We start from the raw sequence: 6,366 nt of genomic DNA on the forward strand, positions 1-6,366 counted from the left end.
GCTAGCTACGCTAGCGGCGGTCATAATTATTAAATGAATTGCTGTTGGTACAAATAGATTTAGCAGAAGATTTAAAGTTCGTAAAGGAAGTAGCGGGTTGTGTTGAGAAACAACAGACAGACAAGAGTTAGATTTGAACTGGAATGTAATGTGATATAAAGTGAAAATATTAAACAAAATAAAAGAAAGTGAATTACAATATAATTTAAACAATACACAATAATGATCAACCATGAACATTTTTCCTCGAGTGCACTCTTCTCTCACCCCCAAAAAATACACAGACCGGTCATTTCAATGTCAAAATGAAATGAAATAAAAAACAAAAATAAATAAATAAACGAAGTGTCTTTTCTCTAAAAATATCACAGCTGTTAAAATGAATAAGGACCTCAATATCAATCAAATTTGGCTCTGAGTAACCATACACCATCAAGAGTTCAATGTTCTGCAAAGTACTGATCAGTTTCTTCTCAGTCCTCGTATTTGTCAAGTCAATCCTGAAAGGGAACTTAAAGGTGAACTAAGTAACTTTTTTTACCTTAACTGAACAGCTTCGGAGTCATTGGAATGGTTATATTACTTATTTCGGGTTGAATGGTGGTCGTTTCGCACCCCCCTGGTGCCCATGAGCGGAAAATACGCACTTGCAACTTTGAGCCGGCGGGCCGCCTGCGTCAGGAAGTCTTGCGTGATATCAGGTCTCGCGATGTAAACAATTGCTTTACGGCCAAAAGAAATCTGCTAAAATGCTGTCACTATTGCGCTCCCTCACGCTGTCCGAACCCGAATGAAGAAGACGTTTTAAAGAATGTCCCATCTGCTTTGATGTCGTTGATCTATAGCCTCTGGTGTCTGAGAATCACCAACGAGTTTTTACAACAGTGTTGTCAAATATCTATTCCGAAGCTGTGGGGGGAGCTCTAGAGAGAAACCTGCGAGCAAAAAGCGAGAATACAGCGAAGAAATCCCGAAGCTACTGAGTGCTGCTTTAATTGTTTTCTCTCACACACAGGCGCATGTGACCAACAATAATGGTGAACTAAATTTATTCTGTCCTCAGTGTGTGTGACTGTACACAAATCGACAGATAGCTAACAAGCTTCAAGAGAAAGTCAGAGGCTGGAGTAAAGTTCAAGGCTCTTTACTGTTGTCGTAATTCTCAAGAAGGAATCTTTGTAAAAAAGCGATGCTTTCCCAAGGCACAAACAGAAATGGAGACAGGATAAGGTGACTAGAGCTGCAAGCTGACCGCATGGAATATAACTCCTAATGTGTTTCCTGATCAGACTGTATCATGTGATAAAATCAACCAATGAAAGCAATGTAAGAATTATATATGAACACAATGAATTACTCCTAGATGACCACTAGGGGGAGAAAGTAACAAACTAAATGCAAAGTATTCTTACAGAACATGACACTCCCCGCTTGGTATTGATTAAATACCACTATCTGAATAATCTTATTGTGTCTGAATAAAAAAGGGGGAACTAAATCAGTTTAATTCCTCAGCACTCTTGAGAAGGATCGTCTCAGAAACAGGTCTCAAGAAGGTCCTCGCTGATCCAGATTTTGTGACCTTGAGTTCGATCTTCCTGACCTTCCCATCTTCATCAGGGAATGTATTCGTAACCAGAGCTATGGGCCATTCATTCCGCTCCGCCTGGTTAACCTTAAGCAGAACCAGGTCACCTTTCTCAATGTTAGGTCGTACGTCCTGCCACTTGCTTCGGCTTTGCAGTGTAGGAAGGTACTCACGTCTCCATCTGCTGGCGGTGAAGGTCTGTACTGTCAAAAGTTCCCGGAGGAGGAGGGTAAGTAGACATCTTCTGAGTCAGAAGTGTAGCAGGGGTAAGGAGAAAGGGTGACTCCGGGTCTCAAGAAATAGGTGCGAGTGGCCTAGCATTAATAATTGCCGTGATCTCTGCCATTAAAGTAGACAACACCTCATGAGTGAGGCATGAAGGGTTGGTTTGCATAAGGATGGAGTTGAGTATCCGTCTGGCGAAACGAATCATTCGCTCCCAAGATCCTCCCATGTGGGAGGAATGCGAAGAGTAAAACACCCAAGAGCAACCCTCTTCACCCAAGTACCTCCTTACATTGGGCTCTTTGGGATCAGTAAGGAGTATGTGCAGCTCCTTACAGGCACCTGTAAAGTTGGTTCCACAGTCTGAACGGATTTGCTTAGCAGGTCCCCGCAGAGCAAAGAATCGGCGCAACGCATTGATGAAGCTTGACGTGTCCATCGCCTCTATCAGCTCTATGTGCACGGCCCGTGTGCTCATGCAGGTGAAAAGTACAGCCCACCTTTTGCTGTTAGCCTGTCCACCGCGGGTTCGTCTTGTGGTGACAGCCCATGGGCCGAAAACGTCAAGTCCCACGTTGGTGAAGGGTGGCTCTGTACTCAGACGATCTGAGGGTAGATCTGCCATCTTCTGTTCAGCGCTTTTCCCACGAAGCTTGTTACATGTAACACATTTGTGAAGGATACTGCTGATTCATTTCTTAGCTCCAATGATCCAGAATCCAGCTGTGCGGACAGAGCCCTCTGTGAAAACACGACCTTGGTGCTTAACCTTGTCATGGTAATGACGCACGAGCAATGTTGCAACGTGGCTGCGACCTGGAATGATGAGAGGAAACTTTTCATTAGTGTCGAGTACCGCATGGTTGAGCCTGCCTCCTATTCTCAGAAGACCCTCTTCGTCCACATAGGGGTTCAGCTTTCTCAATGAACTATCTTTTGAGATGTCTTTCCCAGCAACCAAGCAGGCGAACTCTTTGCTGTAAGTTTCTCTTTGCACACACTTGACAATAAGAGTTCCTGCCTTGGACAGCTCTTCTGCCGTGTGAGGTTTTTCGCATTGATGCCAGCCACTACAGATGTCATCCTTGGTTTTTACTGCACTTCTTTGAGACTGAACGATATGTGTCAGGAATGCGATAGCTCGCACCAGAGACTTCCAAGACGAGAACCGTTCAAAACGATGAGATCCCAGACTAGATGATGGAGTAGAGAGAGTGGTGGCATGAGAACGCACATCAACATCTGCATCTGGAACAATGAGTCCATATGACTCCTCTCCTGAAGTGGCTACTCCTTCAGGAAGGGACAAAAACAGAGGCCCTGTGAGCCAGGTTGTGCTAGCTAATTCGGCCGCAGGTACAGAACGTGTAGCATGATCTGCCGGATTCTGTGTTGTGCAGACATAGTGCCACTGCTCAGGTTTGGTGGACTTCCTGATTCGCTGGACTCTGTTGGAAACTTACACATAAAACCGCCTGGTCTGATTGTATATGTACCCCAAGACGACCTTGCTGTCTGTGTAAAACCGCAATGTGTCTACACTGATGTCCAACTCACTCTCTATCAACTCTGCCATTTCTACTGCCAATACAGCTGCTCCCAGTTCCAATCTTGGGATAGTGTGAGCAGATGAGGGCACCAGTTTTGCCTTTCCCAAAACAAATCCCACGTGACACTCTCCATCTTCGTTGATCACCTTGAGGTAAGCTACAGCGGCAATGGCCTTCACCGAGGCATCTGAGAAGATGTGGAGCTCTTTCTTTTGAGTGGTGGTAAGGGTGGTAGGTGTGTAAGCTCTTGGAATCTTGAGCTCACTCAGATCTTGCAAGGAGTCTTTCCACATCCTCCATTCATTTTCCTTCTCATGTGGAAGAGGCTTATCCCAGTCGAGGGCTTCAATGCTAGTGAGCTCTCGTAACAGGAACTTCCCTTGTATAATGATTGGCGCCACAAATCTGAGAGGGTCAAACAGACTGTTCACGGTGGCTAGAACGCCTCTACGGGTAAAAGGCTTCTCGGTAGATGCTACTCTGAAGGTGAAAACATCATGTTTAAGATCCCAGCTGAGCCCTAAGCTGCGTTGAATGAGGGCTGAATTGTCATTGAAGTCCAGGTTCTGCAAACCCTTTGCATGGTCTTCTGGTGGGAAGGCATCCAAAACGTCAGAATGGTTCGACGCTATCTTGTGGAGGCGTAAGTTTGAGCCGGCAAGCATCTCCTGCACCTTTTTCAGCAGATCTATGGCTTCAGCAGCTGATGGTAGAGACTTGAGGCCGTCGTCGACGTAGAAGTCGCGCTCCACAAAGTGTTGGGCCTCTGAGCCATACTCACTTGCTCCATGTTGTGCCGCGCGACGAAGACCATAGATAGCTACTGCTGGCGACGGGCTGTTGCCGAACACATGGACTTTCATCCTGTACTCAACAATCTCCTTGCCAGGTTCGTTGTCCCTGAACCAGAGGAACCGAAGGAAGTCTCGATGGTCTTCTCTGACAGTAAAGCTGTAAAACATCTGTTCAATGTCTGCTACCACTGCTACTGACTCTCTGCAGAAGCGTAGTAAGACTCCAAGTAAGCTGTTGTTCAGATCTGGGCCTTTAAGTAACACATCGTTGAGAGAAATCCCATGATGCTGAGCACTGGAATCAAACACAACTCTAATCTGATTCGGCTTCTGAGGGTGGTACACACCGAAGATGGGTAAGTACCATCGTTCCTCTCCCTCTTGCAGCGGTGGAGCTAACTCTGCCTGGTCGTGATCGAAGATCTTTTGCATGAAGTTCACAAAGTGAGTTTTCATTTCAGGCTTTCTTTCAAATGTGCGGCACAAAGAGGCGAGGCGATTAAGAGCTTGCTCTCGATTGTTTGGCAGCTGTCACCGTGGTGATCGAAATGGAAGAGGCGTCACCCAGCTGTTGGACTCATCCATAAACATTTCTTTGTCCATAAGCTCCAGGAAAAGCTCATCTTCGATGGAGAGACCCACTTTGTCATCATCCTTGGTTCTCTCAAAGATCGTGCTGCCGAGGCTGCAGTCATGGAGGACTGGGGTATGGTGTCTAAGGCCGTGAAGAGATGTGCAGTGTAGTCCTTCATTGCCAAACCTCTCCTTGACTTGAATATGATTGGGACATGGAGTAAGGAGAGATGGGCGTCCATTTTCAAGCACGTTAGTCCGAAAAGAAGTCACAGACTCTGTCTTGTGGGCTGAGCCCAAGCAGACGTTACCTATAACAACCCAGCCAAGGTCTAATCTTTGAGCGTACGGTGCTCTCGGTGGCCCATTGCGTTGTTCTCTGACTTTGTGAACCTGGAGGATGTCGCGTCCCAGAAGAAGGAGTATCTGGGCCTCTAGATCTAGGTGTGGTATCTTGTGAGCTATGGACTTGTGTGTGGTGCTGTGCGGCTGCTGGAGTTGGAATCTCCGTGCGGTCATTTGGTATGTGATTGCATTCAATGAGTGTGGGAAGCATCACGCTTGTTATTTCATCCAGTGACTCCACCATGAACCCTGTGGCTCTTCTACCAAATGCTTCAGTGACCCCTGAACACGTGCGCAGAATGTATGGAAAGTTTGACCCTTCAATTTGAAAGAGGTCAAATAATTCAGACCTGGCCAAGGACCTGTTGCTCTGATCATCCAGAACGACATACATTTTCACAGCTTTGTCAGGGCGTGCTTTAGGATAAACTTTCACTAGGCAAATCTTGGAACAGGATCTAGGTTCCTTACCGTCATCACAGACCTCTGTGCAACTAGAGGTGACTGCCAGCTGAAGTGTTTCTCCTTCACCCTCCCCGCCATGCTCTGAGGAGGGACCTCTCCTGTCCCATGGTGGGGGTACAGGGTGCAGTGCTGCAATATGCTTGTCGCTCTCACATTCTGTGCACTTCAAAGCTACCTCACAATTCTTTGCCAGGTGAATGGTAGAAGAGCAACATCTGAAACAGATCCCATTTTCTTTAAGAAAAGCCTTGCGCTCTTCTAGTGACTTGCTTCGAAAACCCCTACACTTTTTCAGAGGATGTGGTTTCTTAGGATAGGGCATTGTTTGTCTATTTCTCCTCACCTGCTGCTTGAACTGTCTGCCTGAGAAGCTGTTTGTAGCGATGCAATTCCAGTCTTGTGAGCAGAGACATAGCTTTTGCCATATGCTGGTCTCTTTTCCACTCGTTCAAACTTTGTTGGACCTGTAGTGAACCTGTGGGAACTATTCATTGGGGTTACAGGGGCTGTTGAGAGAGTGAAGCTTGGGTCGTTTCTTCGGCGTGCTTCACTGCATATGAAGTCTGTGAAGTATGCAAATGGAGGAAAACATACGTTGTGTTGCTCCTTGTATTGTGAGCCTTGAGCTAACCACCTCTCTTGGAGACCAATTGGTAACTTCTCAACGATAGGGTTGACACCCCTGGCGATGTCCAAGTATGAGAGCCCTGGCAGATAACCCTCAGATTTTGCAGACACTAACTCCCTTAACAGGTCTCCCAGCTCCCTGAGTTTTACGGGGTCCTTATGACTGATTTTAGGAAAGTTCGTTCACATTCATGGCACA

The sequence above is a fragment of the Leuciscus leuciscus genome (assembly GCF_965113295.1).
Source record: "Leuciscus leuciscus genome assembly, chromosome: 13".
Classification (NCBI taxonomy): Eukaryota; Metazoa; Chordata; class Actinopteri; order Cypriniformes; family Leuciscidae; genus Leuciscus; species Leuciscus leuciscus.